Source organism: Stegodyphus dumicola, chromosome 2 (assembly GCF_044657685.1).
Source record: "Stegodyphus dumicola isolate Sdum_Otavi_A_Nest chromosome 2, ASM4465768v1".
Taxonomy (NCBI): Eukaryota; Metazoa; Arthropoda; class Arachnida; order Araneae; family Eresidae; genus Stegodyphus; species Stegodyphus dumicola.
The window spans coordinates 82795138-82814804 of record NC_140769.1 but is presented as its reverse complement, the minus strand read 5'-3'; the positions used below and the strand labels follow the sequence as shown (position 1 = coordinate 82814804).

Sequence of the window (19667 nt, the reverse complement as noted above, 5' to 3'; positions counted from 1 at the left end):
TTATGATGCAATCTAAAGAATTATTTAAATCTAATACTTTAATCTGGAATAAACTTAAAATATTTGAAAACTAAATATAAACATAATATTAAAATAATCTGCGAATAATTTGTATTCGAAAAATTAGAACATGAGGGCAAAAATTCTCAATTCCCTTTGTATATTAAAAAGTATTTTCTAAGAAAATAACTGTAAAGAATGCAAGATAAATTTTTCACCATCATCGAAGCAATTCCTTAAAGAAACTGGAAATTTAAAGCATTTTACGTAGTTTCTATTACTGATGCATATTTACTTTCTTGTTCGGCACATGTCTTGCTTAAGGTACGAGCAATATGCAGCATATGTGTTAGTATGCAAACTATAACGTAGTCAAATAGGAGATAAAATAACATTTTAGCAACCAATCCTGTGAAAGATACCATAGGGAGAAAACCTAATTTCACTCGCTAAATTACGAGAACTAGCTTAATTATATCCACATCGTAAGGGGGGCCCGCTTTTGAAGTAGTTTGAGTCAAAATACTTGCCGTTTTTGCGACAAACCAGATGAGTACACACGATTATTTTTCATGCCGTTTCCTGAAAAAGCCGTAACGCTCGAGTTTTACTAAAGCTATTAGCCATTAGTAATCTTAAACAAAATTTTGAAAAAATTTATTAAAAGAATTAGGTCATATTATTGAACATGTGCAGAAGTTCTACCCGTTATGTAGATGTCAATAGTAATCAGATTATTTACATAAATATATGATATGAAATTACTGGCACCTTTTATCAACAAAAAGTCAAGCATCAGCATATAAAGGGTTTGAGATTATCATACAAGTAATAATAGATGAGTCTAATAATTCAAAATAACAACCCATAACAAACACCTCAAGTATTGTTTACTATAAGAGTTTGAAGGGAATATTGTAGCCACGATCTGCTTTAACAATTATAACGTGTATGAAGAATATGCATTTGATAGCACATATTGCTTTTTGCTTCATTTCTGGTATGGAAACAGATAGCAAACTAAGCAATCATGTATTAATTTAGAAGTCAAACAACAAAAATCTGCGTTATATTTTGGAATTTTCACAGGAATAGTTTCGATGGTTTTACCGAACCATCATCCTCAGCTGCAAAAGCGCAAAATGATTTTGCGCTTTTGTGAAAAATGCCTATTGTGAATCATTTTGCGCGTTTGCAGCTGAGGATGATGGTTCGGTAAAACCATCGAAACTATTCCTGTGAAAATTTTAAAATATAACGCTGATTTTTGTTGTTTGACTTCTAAATTAATATTTTTTCGGCGTGTTATTGTTTCTTAAACAAGCATTCATGTTCTGAATATCTTCAGTGATTCCTGACGAAGTTCGGCAATAAATATACAAAATACGACGTATGCAGCCGTCCGCAAAGTAATCCGAAAGTCCTTTGAATGGGCTGTTGGTAGGGAAAAGTACATGAGAGACCCTCGGACCGTCCCCGGAGTGATCTTTCTCAAAATGGAGGCGCAACTGTACAGTTAGTGCGGCGATCTATACCTGCACGACCAATGGTGAAATGTAGTGCCCGGCGCACTTCTAAAACTGTATGTCCTACTGACGCTGACTACTGTATCGATGGGCCCGGGTTCGAATCACGGAGAAGGCAGGATGTTTGTAAGCTTATAGTATTTGTGAAATAGGGCACTCAAAATACATGGCGAGAGCAAAGTCCTCTCTTAAAGCTGGTGGTAGGGAAAGAAGGATAGAAGAGTTCTGGACTGCTCCCGGGGTATTTCCCAATAAAACTGGAGCGGAACTGCATTAATGAAATTCTGGTATTCGGCTCACTTTTATCTGAAAAATGCCTATTGTGTAGTTTCAAACCTCTCAAGCTCATAGGGCAAGATAATCTCATTTTTCAATTGCCATATTGATAAAGAACATTAATTAGTTCCTTTTAGTTAACAAAGCATATACTGAATCTACTCTACTGTTAAGCAAGAAAATGAATCAAGACTCTAGAAAATTACCTTGATGTTTTCAAAACATATCAAGTATTCGGTTGAATTACACATTCAGGGTTATTTTACGTGTAATTGGACGCAACAATGTTACTACTCGTATTTGAGAGTAGTCAATTAATGTGTTTTAAAGCGAATTATGATTAAAACATTATGATAAAGTTTCATTCCCATTACCGTGTCATTTTTGTGCAAACATAAGGTTATTTTCTTCCGATTATCTTCAACCCTTGAGGTATCTTTCTCAAAAGATGCATTAAGGTCATAATTGAATTCGAGTAACGTATGATAACAGTTATAGCAATAATCCCCATCTGATTACTCATAGAAAAACATTGCTGCCACAGTAGAGTGAGTATCTTTACATACATTTTTCATTATATTTATTATCATATTTTCCTATAGGCAATCAATACAACATTTATTTGAATATGTTATAGATCTGTAATGTTTTTGTAATGTTCTTTCTGCAATGTATGTCTTCCAGTAACGATTTGTAATGTTATACTTAGAGTCTGTTAGTTATTTTATCAAAGGGATGATCTCTATTCATACACGGCTAATAAATATAATATTACAATACACACTGATCTTCGCGTAAGTGTATCCTAACTGAAATGGTTTATATTTTTAAAACTATATGGGTGATATGATACTATATGGGTGACGTTGTTATCATCTGGGATGTCCTTTCTCTTTGTAAAGTCTGTAAAGGTGTCGAGTTATAACGTGAATTTAAATTTTCTTTCTATAAAAGAATTTTTTTCCAGAAGAAGAATTGGACACAATTTTCGTGTTTTTATAAACAATAATCTAGTATCTGAGTGGTAGACCCTTAAACCAGTTTCGTCCGATATATTGTCCATCAAAGAAATAGAACGGAATTGAGCAAAATAGTACTGCCATCTGTATGATGCTCAAAGCTCTTGCAAACTCTTCCATTCCTTACCGAAATGAATTTCGTGGGCTTGTTTTGATGTTACTGTCAGACAAGTGAAATAAGTCACAACAACAAATATACGAAACAAGTTCAAAATTAAAATCTAAAATTAGATAAAGTTTCATATATTAATCAAGTTAAAAAAATTAAGGGAATGTTTGAAATTTGGAAGGTTAAAATGTACGAAAGTAGTTAAAAATGAAATGAAAGTCATGTACATAGTGTGAAAACGTAACAAATTAGTAGTTAAATTTCAGAATATGTTGGAAACTACAAATGTTACTAAGTAGGAAAGAAGTTAAAACTTACGACTAAAATCAGATAAAAGTCAGGTATATCATCTAAAAATAAAGGAATTATGTTAAGATTAAGATTGTGTTGGAAATTACGAAGGTTAAATATGTAAAAAAAAATTTAAAAATTAAATTGAATTATGTAATTCTACAACGTTGTTGTATACCGAGCACTAGTGATGTGGCTCGTGTTCGAACCTTTGGAAGTGACGTCTTCGGAGAAGTGCGGACTGAGTGTAAATGTGCTAGCGATGCTGCACCACATATTCACTCTAGCTTCCTGTAAAGGTGCTAGTGCCGCATCTTCTGGTTTTTCGTCAGCCCAGTGAATGCAGTTCTCGGATTTTACGTTTTCGGTGAATATGCTTGCGATGCTGCACCACATAGTCACTGTTGCTTCCTGTAAAAGTGCTGGTGCCGCTTCGTCAGCCTAGTGAATGCAGTTGTCGGTGAATATTCTTGTGATGCCGCACCACATAGTCACTCTATCTTCCTGTAAAGGTGCTGGTGCCGTTTCTTCAGCCCAGTGAATGCAGTTGTCGGATTTTACGTTCTCGGTGAATATGCTTGCTATGCCGCACCATATAGTCACTGTAGCTTCCTGTAAAGGCGATGGTGCCGCATCGTCAGGATTTTCGTCAGCGCAGTGAACGCAGTTCTCGGATTTTACGTTCTCAGTTAATGCGACTCATCCGTCCATAATATCTGTAGCGGCCACCTGCTATCTTCATCATATCTTATAATGACTGTGATCTCTTCTTTGCAAACATTTACGCCGACAGTTACCATTATACGTATCATTCCATTGCCATTTATGGTTTTTCAGTGCGTTCATCAATTGGCGCAGGAAAAAGATAGATGTTGCCATTAAAAAATTTCGAAATCGTTTCACTCTAACTGTAACCGTAACAGCTCTACTATTTTAAGTCATCACAATTTCGAGTGCATACCTTCAAATAACAAGATTTAAAATTTCATTTCGATTGATTGCGCGGATAAGCCGCTGGGGGTTCATATATCTGAGAGGGTTTTTTTATAACCGCCCTGCACATTGACAAAATTATGATTTCCATAGCGTTACGTTTTCTTCATTCCTGATTTCTACAGGTTGTATGACGATTTGGATTTCAGTTTAACTGCGAACGTTGCTCAGCATCCATATTATAAAAAAATAACTGAGTAAGAAAATAAAATAATAAAAATTTATTTCTGATTCGAAATATTATATTTGCACTCAACAAATGCATATTTACTTGACTTTCAAATATCCAAACTAAGTGGGACTACAGCCCATGAAGATGGTTGAAATAAATAAGAGAAACATTCAAGTATTCTTTGCTTATGTTCGCCAATTACTGAGATGACTGTTTTCATTGTATTTTTATTTCAATAGTTATTTTACAAAGTAGGAATAATTGTATTTTATTTATAAATAGATTTAAAATTGTATTTAATTTTTAAAAGAAATTGTTTTAAAATCAATTAAGTAGTTAAAACTGTATTTAAAGTAATTAATATCATATAGAAAACCTGAAGTTATCATCAAAAATAAAAAATCGCAATTAAGAAGCACACCTAAGTCATGCAGGCGATGTGCACCAAAAGCTGTTCATCATCATCAAACAAGTTACTTTCATGAGAAACGGCTTTTTATAGCTCAGATATGGAATAAAGAATATTTAGCTGGCCTGTACATATTTTTCCAGCAATACTCATTGCTGACATATTTGCCAAATACTGAAGATCAGCTTACATGGTGTATGATTTCCTCTACATCAATGGCCCCTTAGGTTCCCTCTGCAAAAAAGAATAACAAATTAACTGTTTTTACCACATTACAGCTAAAAATCTCAGATTCGGAAACTACAGATAGAAATCGTGCATCAATTTTCCTCCTAAGATTTTATAAAATTTATGGCTTTTTTATAAAATTTTATAAAATTTTTTATAAAATTTATAGCTGGTTACTCTACCAACGAACTTCTCACTCTACCTACAAAAGAAGGATTTAAAGCACTATAACTGTGATGCCTCTTACCAGCATACATTGAACATAGAACAGTAGTGCAAGAATCAGCAGTTTCATCCATCTCGTTAATGTGAGAAATAATATTTATTTAATTTTTGTTAAATAAGACAAAGAATATCCAAACTCTAACAGTCATGGATTATTAAAAGCAATTATTTTTTTCTCTTAACTCATTTACTTAGGACGAATATAAAACCTTTTGAACATTAATTAGTTGTAGTTTTACAATATTAGTACACATTAGTTGTATTTTTACAATATTAGTACACATTAGTTGTATTTTTACAATATTAGTTTTACAATATTAGTACACTGCCAGTAATTTATGCTAAAAAAATTTTCTTTCGAAGGGACGAGAGTAAGGTAGTCCGCAGAATATTCTAATTAATAAAATGATTCCGCTTGAACTAAAGTTTGAGACTGCTGTACATTAATTTAACAGCTTCTTCCCTCTGGTTGACACGACCGCTTTATGCAGTCATGAGATTTGTTATTACTTTGTATACATTATTTCCATATATCAAATGTTTCGCTTTTACATTAATTTTGAGGATATAAATATCGTCCTAATGAAAAAGAGCTATGAAAGGAAAATGGAAAAATTATAGCAATCTAGTTAATAAAGCTGTTTAAATTCAGTTCTTTAAAAGAACATACATCGTCGTACCTCTAAAACAACGTGTATATCCCTATTTTAAAACAATATTTAAATCAATATTGCTTTACCTGAACTAAAACGGTGCGCCAAAACATATTCTGTGCTCTAGAAAATGTTGGAAGAAGGATTGCCATTCCGAATATCTGTTCACATGCTGGTAACTGATTGTACGACTATCTCGTGACTTAATCATTAACTAAAGCAACATTTTGTAACACACCCTGAAATCTCCTCCTATTCCTTGGGGATGCTAGAGTCTAACGCTGGCAAGCTCTGGTATGTAAATTAGAATCAGACGATAGCTTAAGTTCTACAGAATTAGAGTTAAAAATTTAAATTATACTGGATATTTCAAATTATTTTATTTTCAATAATTTTGTCATATATGCTGCATAAATTGTCATTTTTGTGCAGTCAGCATTTTTATTTTAATGTCTCAAGAACTACCTTTACGATGCATTGGGTCTTTCGACGTATTTTTACTGCAAAGTTTTCGCATTTTACGTAAAGATTCTCAAGTATTTCATTTTGACGGGTTCGAATGGATTTGTACGCTGTATCTATGTTTTTATATATTCAGTGCTATAATTCTAACGAGAACATTTTGCTGCCCAAACATTTACCGTAAATTTAATACATTGTTTCTGTGCACATTGTAACACTTATTAACAAAATACTACCAGTGTTCAAGGATAGCAATTAGTTTGGAGAAGCTGCACGAAGAAGAAACTTAAGCCTATAAATTATTTGAAACACGGCCACGGAACAATTTTTAAATAATAAAATTCATTTCCCGCTGTGTTTATCTGAATAATTAAATTTTTCATATTTTAAAGATGAATATAAGCATATGTAGGGGATTTATGAACCTAAGCATTTTGTGAACTCAGCGTGAATAGGAAAGCTCTCCTTTCTTTTTAACTTTTTGAAATATTAAAATAGCAACAGAGAGTGAAACTTCGCAACTTAATTGAAGTAACTTAAAGGAGTTCCGCACGCCAGAACACAATTTGGATTAGCACTCACGGAAGAGTAAATTTAGCATTTTGAATATATATCCACTAATTTCTTTTCTAAAAATCGAATAAGCAAGGTTGTCAATAAATGCATTTGACTGTAACGTAAGAATTCGTTCAGAAAACCTTTAAATTTTTCATGATGCTTTAATTTGCATCATTAAAAATTAAATAATTAGGAATACTTACACACAATTAGGTGCTGTCTCGGTTTAAATTTCGTAATTGATTGAGTTATTGGGAATGACTACAACTACAAGAAATATGAAGAATTGCAAGGTACGTTTTATAAAAGTGCCATGTAAAAAGGTCTGAAATAGATTGCTGATAATGCTTTATGTTTCCAATGGGGAAATCTGAGCTCAGCTGTCTTGACTCGTCGAAGTAAAAGCGCAAAGTTTGCATAACTAGACTTTGAAGACTTTGAAGACAAAAAAAAAAAAAAAATGTTTAGTCTGCGGTTGAATAAAATTTCGCAGCGTGTGTGAGCGACAGGTTCGCTCAACTTTTGTGGCAGAGAAAGCTACATTTTTTTCTTTATTCGTGATACTACAATTTATGAGTTGCTAGAAAAAATGCAAAATAATAGCACATCATAATCAGAAGGTAGGCTAGCCGTGGTAAAAGCAATGTGCGAATTAATGACAACAAAGTTTACGAATGTTTTCATAAACAAACAGTACAGCCATCGTTAAGGAGGCGTCAGGAGTTAGTACTGAATTAAGGAGTCCCGATGCCTACGGACCGAATGTTGTACTTCTTACCCTCCATTTAATTTAATAGCGTATAAATCAGTATTTATGAATTTAAACTAAAATATGTTTTAAATATTTATATCAATCTAATAATGTTCTAACCTACTAGTAATATAGATTTAAATGTTGTATCGAAAATATTGACATAAATATATTTGTGATTTAATACTTAAATTATTTAACCCCAGAAACAAATTATAAACTCGATAAGAAATGACTAATTTATTTACACTTATTGCATACAATAAAAATCCAAATATTACAAAAGCACTATCAGGACTTGCATACTCTATCCAGCATATATCTATTACTTTTAGTTTTAAGGTACTAAAATTGCTTATATAGTGTTTCATTCATTCATCATTGTTTTCACAGCTAAATTCTTCCAAGAAGCTTGAAATAAAATGCCAAACTTGAGAAAGATTGAACTGACATAGCATGAAAGTTTTTAGCTCTGCTCTTTTCATCTATGAACTGTCTTTTGCCCAACATCAGTTGTGCTTTAAACATTTGCTGACTCTATTGACATAGATAGTTTAGCGCGTAAAAATTGGCTTGATAATCTTGCTTAATTTCTATGTATGTTAATCAAAACTTTTTATTACATGGAATATAAACCAAACTTCAGAATTTCGTCTCAGGCGATAGAGATTTAATTATGACAATTAAATGTGAAATCTGATTCTCGATCCTAATTGTACTTGATCATACCTGTAACGAACTAAGGATTACGATTAATGCATTTATCAATCACAATAATAATCATCTGTAAGTGTTAGTTATAATCTATCCCTTTTTATTTTCTTTATTGTTAATCTACCCATTTTTAATTATCATCTACCATAACACCTAGATATTTTTTCGCCTGAAACAAAGAAGTAAATGCGTGCCTCTATATACAATGATATTAAATCTATACAAGTTTATATTCAGTGAAGGTAACTGTACAAAATTGTACCATAACTCGCTTAACATTTCAAAAATAATTATGTATTTAGAATATTAATGCATATAATAATTTATAATTTTTAAATTAAAGCATTAAAAATTACTTTTTCATAAGTAGCAAATACTACTTAACTAATGTAAATATTGCTACAATTAAATTCAATAAATATTACATTAATAAGCGAGCTCTTTTTGTAATTTAATTTTTCTTGCTTTTAATGAAATAAAATTGATAATAATTATTTTCAAAATCTACTTCATTTATGTTCTACGCAGTGTTAAAAATATTCTTAACTCAATGTTCTAATTTCAGATGTAACTGAAATAGAATGCATTCCTAAAGGACCTGGTTTTGCTGTAACTACCAGGATTATTGAAACAGCATGGCTTTTAAAACTAGATATTTCTGATAGAATACCTGAAGCACTTTTGTCATTTGCATAATCTGCTCATTCAAATATATTCAAAACAATTTTATTAATGTTTCATCAGTTAGAAACTAGAAATCGGCATTTATTTCCTGATATCTCTATTTATTTTTGAAATTAAAATCTCTCATTTCTCTCATTTTTTACTATGAAAAAATACTTTATGGTGCTTCATTCTTTTCTCTTACAGCTAAGTGTGTAGAACATCGAGAACTGGTAAGCGAATAATCGCTTTATCTCAGGAAACAGAAAAGTAAACTCAAGAAGGGTTAATTAACCTTTATTTCTCAGAATAAGAATTTACAGTCGGCTCCTGTCTTAAAGCGTACAGAAAAGCCTCCACTTGGGCTTGAACTCCAGAGTACTAAGAAATCAAACTTAACTAATGCTTAACCAAAAGGATATAGCCGAAGTTATCAAAATTCTAAGGAGTTGGCCCTAAATGTTAACTAACTGACGAAGCTATAAAGGATCTGAAATAAGACCGAGCGTAGTAGCTTAGAGCGTAGCCAAATGGCAAACGCCCTCTAGTCAGAATTTCTGGCTCTCTAACAAAGTCAGTGGAACTTCAGCTTAAATACCGTTCTTCCTCATTTGCATTAACTGCGATTCTAAAACCACACTCTGGCAGGAAACTGTAAGCTGAAATTAGGAGAGACAGGAAAAGAGTTTTAACTAAAGATAGCTGTTAAACTGATATACCTTTCAACTTTTCTGATAAAATTAGTTCTTTTATCAATTGATTATTTACAATATGATTTATAAACATCTCGTTTTCATTTCTCATCATATTTTTTGATATATTTACCTTTAAAGATGAATTTTCACTTTTAGAGAATATTTTAAAGAATATTTTCTCTCATTTGTTTTGTAAAGAAAGCGTTATTTATTCTGTTACCTTTGTTTATTTAATAAAACATGCAAAAAATGCAAGGCCTTTTCTCTAAATAGAGACATTTTCACGTGGAGGACTCTCTAACGGAAACTGGCTCGTAAGAATGTTACACACGTTACAACCACGAAATCCTGCATGTAGCTAACACATTTGTCGGGATTCGATATTAGATCAATTCCTCTGTTAAGCGTGGAATTTCTGTGAGTAGGTGCTGAAGAACATAGCGCCATTTTTATTGCTTTAAATATGTGATTCAAAATATTGCTTCTCGATACGTTTCAAAACTGAAAGTTAATAATAATTTATTTTTGAAACGCATTCATAAAATCTCACAGCTAATTTGACTCTCCTAGATATTCACTTAAAGCAAGTGCCTCACCCTTGTCCCAGCTCTGTTTAGTCAAAGCTAGGGTTTAGCCATTTAAAATCTGGGTGAGAAAATGTGGTAGAAACGATTAATTAAACTTAGATGTAAATGGGTAGCCAACTTCAAGAGATTTTAGCTGTCTTTTTATTCGAGAGTTTAAAGTTTATTTTTGCATTTAATAACCTAAAAAGCATGAAAGAAGGGAATTTTTAAAGAAAGCAAGCAGTTTTCCAAATTGAAAATGATACTGTTCAAAAGATAGAATAATGGAGAATATTCATATCAAACTCTTGCTTATTTCCTCTCTTTTGGCTACCCGTTTTGCGCGCCTGATTAGTTTGTTTAATTTATGAAGGGAATACATAGTATGTATCCCGACTCTATTTTGTAGCCTTAATTGAAGAAAGTGCTTAGCGCGATTTGGGAATGCATGAATTTCTGAATTTTTTTCTTAATTTCAGTTAATTTCTCAATGGTTCACGTATAAGAAAAATGAAATATTTTGCACATATTTTAATAAATGATAAAAATAAACAGTAGCTAACTTAAAATGATTACATATGAAAATTCAAAAAGCGCATAAGTTTAGAAAATTTCCGCAATTTTTCTATTTATAAATATAGAATCCTATTTTTTAGAAAGGCTATAACATTGAATCATTAAAAACATAGAGATGAATAAAGCACGATAAAAATGTATGTGAGTTGCTCAGAAGCATACTACATAAACCAAGTAAACAAGAGAGAAAAGTTAATAACCCGGTAGGTTTGTCAAGCTATATTTGTATGCAGCCTAACTTAAGTATTAAATTTAACTAAAATAATATTCCGTAGAAGCAGCCAGGCGATTTCCGCCAGTCCTAAGTCTTCCATTAAAATAATATTAACTCGGACTACTAGTTAAAAGAGCTCCGCTGCGTGTGAAATTATCTCATACAAAATGACTTTGAAACTTAAACATGCAAAAATATGAAATTTACAAGATGAAATCCTGCTACAAGTTTCGGCTCAGGCCCACGACCACATGAGCAAAGATGGCTATCAATCGTTAAAGCCGATTCAAGAAAAAGTAATGAAGAACAGTGGTCGCTTCCAAACATTCTGTCTAAATTAAGGAGCTCCATATATATATACTTTAATAACTCTTTTAGTTTAGCTTGAGTTCGACACTTGAAATGATCTGTTCTTGGCCGCATAGCGGTAATCAACAATTATAATAGTTGTTCTTGATAAACTAATCTTGGCCTTATGATGGGGAAATATATATTATATGTAAATTTTGTGCTTTGAATAATGTAAATAATGTACATAAGCTCTACATTAAATATTTATGTGTTTCAAATGGAAGTTCGTATTTTCAAGTGGAGTCTTTACGTGAAAATGGTATAAAGACTCTTGATTGTACCAGTATATTCTTGATTAATTTGATGCTTTCCCAACTCGTGAAAAATAGAATCGTGAATTCGTGGTCATAACGTTCAAGTTTTTATACATTTTTTGGTGCCGAAACCTGGGACCTTTAGATATTACGAAATAGAAACTGAATATAATTCTTGATATATCCTGTGCTGGAGTAATGGAAGGATACCTGAAAATATCAGGTAAGCCATTTTGTTTCATTCTTGAAGTATTAAACCTCGAAAAATAATGATTGATTTAAATAAAAATATTGAATATTTATATTGATTTATTGAAATATTTCTTGAAAGAATAAAAATTGATTGATGCTTGAAAAATAATTTATATTAATCGAAGGAAATTTGTGGATTAAATATATTGTTTTTAAAGGAAGTGCTTGAAATATTGAAATACTGTACTTAAATGTTTATTACAATTATTTGTTGAATTTTATAAGGTTATATTCCATTACTTGAAATATGTAAAATATAGATAAATTAAAGTCGAAAAGAGCTGCTATCAGATCTGCAATCATTAAACAAATAAATAAAGCAGAAGATTTGCTGGTAGCAGCGATTGAACGAACTGACACAGATTCCTTGTTAGAGTGTCAGGATATTTTGTCAGAAAAAGAAAATTATTTAAATGAAATTGATAAAGAGATAGCTAAATTGATTGAAGATAAAGCTGAATATGAAAAATAATTAAAATCTGTTGAAGAATACTCTCATAAAATTTTGAGTATGAAATCCAAAATTAAGAATAGGTTAAGAAAGTGTAAAGCAGATACTGAAGTTAACGTAGTTCAAAATGTACCTGTAACTCCTGTAATCGAAAATAAATTTGTTGCGGCAGTTAAGTTGCCAAAATTAAATATTGAAAAGTTCTCTGGTGATCCCAACACTTATTTAGAATTTATTAACTGTTTCAAGAATGCTGTGGATAACAATGATTCTTTGTCAAAAATAAGTAAATTTCAATACCTGAAATCTCTTTTGACAGGTACTGCATATAATGTCGTATCAGGGTTTGATCTAACAGATGAAAATTATGACAAATGCCTAAAATTGTTAAATGAAAGATATGGTAGGCGGGATACAATCATAAATTGTCATATAAATAACATTTTGAACTTAGAGCCAGTAAAATCATCAAATAATATAAGGGGGCTTAGAAATCTATATGATAAATGTGAAATACACATCAGAAATCTTAAGTCAATAGGGGTAACAACAGGTTCATAGGGGCTTCTACTTTTGCCTATACTGTTAAAATTGTTTACCAGAAAACATGGTTCTAGAATTTCATAAGAAAAATAATACAGAAAATGAGTATAAGGTCAATGACCTATTGGAATTTATAAGAGAAGATTTACGTGCCCGTGAGGCCACATTATTAGTAAATAGTTCTTCTAGTAATAAAATACATGACACTTACACTAATTTTAATTCCAAACAAAAATATAATCAGAACATTTCTTCTAAGAAACGTGTTCCTTCGGCTGCTGCCTTGAACACTTCTATAAAAATATTTTGTGTATTTTGTGATTCTTCAGATCATAGCTTGGACTGTAAAAGGTATACAGACCAAGAGAAACGTTTTAAGATAAAGAAGGGATGACGCTGTTACAAGTTTTTCTTAAAATCGCACCTGTCTTCTAACTGTAAAAGTAAATTAACCCCATGTTCGAAATGTGGTAATGAATTTCACAATGAGCTGTTCTGTAATAACTCAGAAAAACATGAAGTCCTGAAAATATTAACACAGATAAATCCACAACCTTAGTATCTTGCGTTTCTGAACAGAAAAATAAAACTATTTCTACATTACTCCAAATTTGTATTGTATGTGTCTCTGGTAGTAAAAACAGAATTCATGCAAGGGTTTTGTGTGATAGTGGTTCAGAAAAATGCTTTATAAAAGAAAATTTAGTACGAAAATTGAATTTAAAGCCTATTAGAAAAGAAAATTTATTAGTATATTCATTTGGAGGACGAACACCACAAGAATCATCATTTGACGTAGTTTCTCTTGAATTACAAAATGTTTCGCAATCAAGCAATTCCATAAATATTGAAGCCTTGGTAGTTGAAAAATTAACTGGCGCTACAGTCAAAATTCCAGACAAAGGTTTGATTCAACGCTTAAAAATGAGAGGATTTAATCCTGCTGATACAGGGCATGAACGGGAAATAACTATTTTACTAGGGTCAGACTTTTTATGGAAAATTCAATTAGGTATTGTAGGAAAAATTGGAAAGCATTTATACATTGCAGAAACTATTTTCGGACATACTATTCAGGGGCAGATAGAATCAAAAGATAGAAAAATAAATTGTTGTAATGTATCAGTTGAGAGTGAAAATAATGAACTGAAGAAATTTTGGGATTTAGAAGTCATGGGTATTGTTGAGAATAACGAAAAGAATTCTACTGATTTAGAAATTATAAATGATTTTCAAAATAATTTGAAATTTAAAAATGGTCGTTATGAGGCAAAGTTACTATGGAGCAAATCTCGCGATTTATTGAGAAATAATCTTGAAGTGGCTAAAAGAAGATTCGCTGGTCTAGAAAATAAATTTCAGTGTAATGAAATGTTATTTGAAGAATACAACAATATTCTCAGGGAACAAGTACATTTAAGAATTGTAGCCCTGAGAACAGCTCGACACATAATTCTTATTATATGCCTCACCATCCTGTAATTAGAGATGACAGAACAACAACAAAGGTACGCATCGCTTACGATGCTTCTTCAAAATCAAATAATGCTATTTCTCTCAATGACTGTCTTCACCCAGGGCCAAATATAAATCCAAATGTTTTGGACGTTATTTTGAAATTCCGCGAAAATAGGATCGCCTTTTCGGCAGATATCGAAAAGGCATTCCTTCAAATATCAATCGCAGAAGAAGACAGAGATTATCTGAGATTTCTTCATTTTAAAAACCTTGATAGAAAAGAGAGTGTAATTTCTTACAAAATGACAAGAGCAACCTTTGGTGTAACTTGTAGTCCTTTCATCCTTGCCTGCACAATAAAACATCACATTGATAAGTACAAGAATTCTAACTTTAAGACTTTTGAAATGCTTAACTATAATCTTTACGTGGATGATTTATTTTCTGGTGCGACAACTGTTGAAGAAGCGCTTAATCTATCAAATGAATCTGTTAAAATTCTTGCTGAAGGAGGTCTAAATTTAAGAAAATTCGAAACCAATTCCCTAGAGCTTAAGCAGAAATGGCTTGAGGAAAAGTTAATCTCTCTCAATAGTGACACTCTATGTACATCTTTAAAGGTATTAGGTTTAATATGGAACAATGATGAAGATGTCTTAAGACTAGAATTAACACCCTTAATGTCATCTATAAGCGCAGACTGTACCAAACGTAATGTATTAAAAATAGCAGCCAAAATCTTTGACCCATCTGGATTTATCGCACCCTTTGTAATTCGAATTAAATGTTTATTGCAACAGCTATGGCTTCAAGGGGTAGCTTGGGATTAGGGTTTTTCTGGAGAACTTGAAAATGACTGGAAAATATGGCTCTCTGAAATAAAAGAACTTAAAATGTTGAAAATTCCCAGATATTATTTTCATGTACCAAATTTAGACAGGAACACTGTTCAGTTATACATTTTAGTGAAGCTAAACCGAATACATATGGCTCAGTCGCATACTTGAGATACAGAACTGATGAAGATAAATTTGAAACTACATTTGTTTTGGCAAAATCACGTGTTGCACCATTAAAGAAGTTAACGCTTCCCCGCCTTGAATTGATGGGTGCATTGGTGGGTGCTAGGGTTGCCAACTACCTGCAAAATATTCTACATATTTCAAATGTCATTTTATGGTCAAATTCGGAAATAGTTCTACATTGGATTAAAAGTACAGCTAAAAGATGGAAACCTTTCATTGCTAATAGAATTTCAGAAATACATGAAATTTCAGATCCTTGTTCATGGAGACATTGCAAAGGAAAACTCAACCCTGCAGATCTTATAACAAAGGGTTGTTCTGCAAAAGAACTGATGAATTCTGCGAAATGGTGGCATGACCCTGCATTTCTTTCGTTACCTGAAAGTCAACGGCGAAAACCCAAACTATCAAAACCAAAATTATATGATGTATCAGAAAAATCTCGAAAATCGGAAGCTATCCTAGCGTGTGTGACTAAAACGGACAAAACTGAAAAGGTTCCACTCATGAATTTGACAGAATTTAGTTCCTTGGAAAAACTGTATCGTGTGATTGCTTGGATTTTCAGATTTATATCAAATTTAAAAGTAAAAAGGGGAAATAGAAATTTTACGGATAGAGTTAATGAATCTCCGCCTTTCGCAATTTGTGGACTCGATTTTGCAGGTCCCTTGTATGTAAAAGAAAATGACAACAAATACTACATTTTATTGTTTACTTGCGCCACTACGAGAGTTATTCACCTGGAGCTCGTAAAAGGTATGAGCACTGAAGAATTTTTACTTGCGTTCCGCAGGTTCGTATCCCGAAGAGGATTGTGTTCCACTGTGTACTCGGACAATACTAGAACATTTAAAAGAGCCGAACTTGAATTAAAGCAAATGTGGAAAGTGATTAACCACCCTGAAGTTAAAAAATTTTATGCTTCGCATGGAATCATATGGAAATACATTGTGGAACGTGCTGCCTGGTGGGGCGGTTTTTATGAACGTTTAGTTCGCAGTATAAAAACTAGTTTAAAAAAGAACACTGGGAAATCATCTTTGACTCAAAGTGAGTTAGAAACGCTTTTGCTTGAAATAGAAGCGATGATAAACTCGCGTCCATTAACATATGTCTTTTCTGATCTTGAAGAGTCCTCCGCACTTACTCCAGCCCACCTGTTGATTTGTAAACGACTCTTGAGTTTGCCAGCTGTACGGAGGAATGACTTGAATTTACCAGTTTCCAGAGAAGTAATGTCAAAACGTTTCCGTACGCGAGAAAATCTAATAAATCACTTTTGGAACAGATGGAAAAAAGAATATCTCCTGTGCTTGAGATCTGCTCATTATACCGGTCAGAAGAAACCATCTGCATTCAAAGTAAATGATTTAGTGCTTGTTCATGATGAAAACTTACCTAGAAGCTCGTGGAAATTAGGAAGAATAACCAAAACTTTTATTAATAGAGATGTAATGATCAGATCGTGTGAATAAAAACTGGTAATTCGGTAATCAAACGTCCTGTGCAGCTATTGTATAATTTAGAAATTGATGATATCAATAACTGCAATAATCAGTGACTTATCAAAAATAGACTGAATGACTGATAAACTGATGATAGACAAAACAAAATATTCTTTCCTAATGTTTTCATTTATTCATTTCATTATTTTCCTTGGTTTAATGATTTGTGGTGATCTTGAGAATGTTTAAATGTTTCGTTTTTTCTATAGTTTCAGAAAACATTTTCTTCGTATTAAGAAATTATTGATATGATGTGACCTGTATATGTAAGTAATTTTTATTTGTTGCTTATTGTTATAGTAATATTGTAATGGTTAGTTAAATTTGTGATGAAACTATTGTTCATCGGGGGGGGGGGAGTTTGTTGAAATTATTTCTTTTTCCCTCCGATGGAACCAATTTTTCTTTTATTATTTATCGTCTGTCGCCGACTAGGTCATGTGACTGGCGGCAGAGAAAGAATGTCATAACTCTTTTAGTTTAGCTTGAGTTCGACACTTGAAATGATCTGTTCTTGGCCGCATAGCGGTAATCAACAATTATAATAATTGTTCTTGATAAACTAACCTTGGCCCTATGATGGGGAAATTTATATTATATGTAAATTTTGTGCTTTGAATAATGTAAATAATGTACATCAGCTCTTCATTAAATATTTATGTGTTTCAAATGGAAGTTCGTATTTTCAAGTGGAGTCTTTACGTGAAAATGGTATATTGACTCTTGATTATACTAGTATATTCTTGATTATTTGATGCTATCCCAACTCGTGAAAAATAGAATCGTGAATTCGTGGTCATAACGTTCAAGTTTTTATACAGGCCTTATCAGCTTTTCTTCCTTTTATTTCATACAAGGAAATGTGCTGAATTGTGAGACAGTTTATAAAGATTTTATATTTACGGTTCAATGAAAGATCCTGCATTATCACTGTACAGTTTAATACATCTTTTGCCTTCGGAGTTTGTCTAATTTCAAAAAACAAATTCCTGTCCTTTAATGCTTAGAATTCCTAACTTACAGCTGATATTTTTCTACCGAAATTACAGAATTTGTTTCTGTTCGATGGGATTTCGTAGTAGTATTTTAGACAAAGTGGCAGGTACTTTATGTACTGATTGCTCTGAAAAGAAGGAACAAAATTTCTGTTATTTCCAAACATTTTTTTCAAAATCTTTTCTGGATATCCATAAAGCACGGTAATATAAAATAATTTAAATACGCTTCTTGTGTAGTTTATGTAAGTTTTTAAATGTTGAAATTTATTAAATAAAAAATTGCACATACTACTATTTTCTCCATACCTTCACATTTTGTCAAAACTAAAATTCCTGTATTGTAATAGAAAATAAAAGGAAAAAACCTTTTCTTACAGTCTCCTACTTCAGAGTTTGGCTCTTTTCAAGCAATAAACGATGACAGAAAAGTGTTGCTCGTAACTGAACGAGAAAGTTCTGTAAGACAAATTCAATTTATACCTCACCTTTTATGTCTGCATCCATTAGTGATATATATAAATGCTTTTGCTCCACAACATAACGCAATAAGTCTATGTAATTTTCCCTTCGTTATTGAAACTGTAAAATTTCACAGCTGTTGTCTTCGAAGAAACCGTACACGTGAGAGCAACTCGACAAAACTCTAACTTTTATCAAGCTGTGAGAAGTCAAAATTGAGAAGGATTTCACTCTGGAACTTTTAAACTAAAAGTGGACGAAAGGTTCCCAGTTTTGCATAAGCAATTTACGAATATTTCATACAAAAATATCAGATATCCCTTTATATAAATTAACAATCTTTTAAGTTGCTAATGCAAAATTTTAGATTAAATTTTAATACTTATTATAAGTGGGATAGATATTTGTGTTTTTAAAACCGAGACGATTATTTGCGCGCATTCATTTTGTACTATTTTTCGTCTTAGTTATTAATTTATGTATATATATATATAGAGAGAGAGAGAGAGAGAAAGAGAGAGAGACGAATACTATAAAATTTCGAACACTACATTTATATGTATATGTATAGCTCTTTCCAAATTAAGCCTTATTTCAATACACACACACACACATACTTATATATATATATATATATAGTATGTGCAACGAGAAGAAACTTAAAAATTAGGGAATTTCAAAATTTATTTTACATGGATTTAAAAAGTAAAATTCTGCGCTATCACTGCTTAGATTAAAATTTTATTTAATAGAGAAGATATAATATGCCTTTATATTATAGAGTAAATAAGAAGTCATCTGTGGTCCAAAAATGGATTAATTTATTTCACATTAATTGTTATGAGAAAAATAGTTTCGACCTACGAAAGCCTTCGAGAACGAATTAAATCCTTGAACTCAGTTTTCACTACTCATGAATCATTCAGTAAACATATAAATTATATAGTAGCAAAGTTCTTAAGGATGTGGGTCTTGAAATTATGAACATTTTATCAAAAGAAACAACTTTTTTATGATATATGCTATGCATATGAATTTCATTAATATAAAAAGCATCAGTTAAGGTAATCTAGGCACTAAAATGTTTTTAACTCAAGCAGAAATATTCCTTCTTTCCAACAATTCTAGCGCCTATCTTCAAATTGTTTACTCTAAAAGTGATGTTTAATTTAATTATTTAATTTAGTGTTAATTTATTCAGTATAAATGCTGAATATAGTTGTATGAAACTAAATCGCAAAAATTAGTTTTATAAAAATTTATTTTAA

General features: G+C 31.8%; 1 protein-coding gene across 6 annotated transcripts in view; it reads right to left on the bottom strand.

Moving 5' to 3' along the window:
- LOC118184750 (somatostatin receptor type 2-like) overlaps window positions 1-19667 on the bottom strand; it is a 512152-nt gene that overhangs the window by 332803 nt on the left and 159682 nt on the right. Inside the window, exon 3 of one of the 6 annotated variants that reach the window (XR_015039466.1) lies at window positions 4486-5029. The exons of the other annotated variants lie outside the window; for them this stretch is intronic. The gene's annotated coding sequence lies outside the window, so the exon portion shown is untranslated. Of the gene's footprint in view, window positions 1-4485; window positions 5030-19667 lie in introns of those variants that run through there. 6 annotated transcript variants of the gene reach the window in all.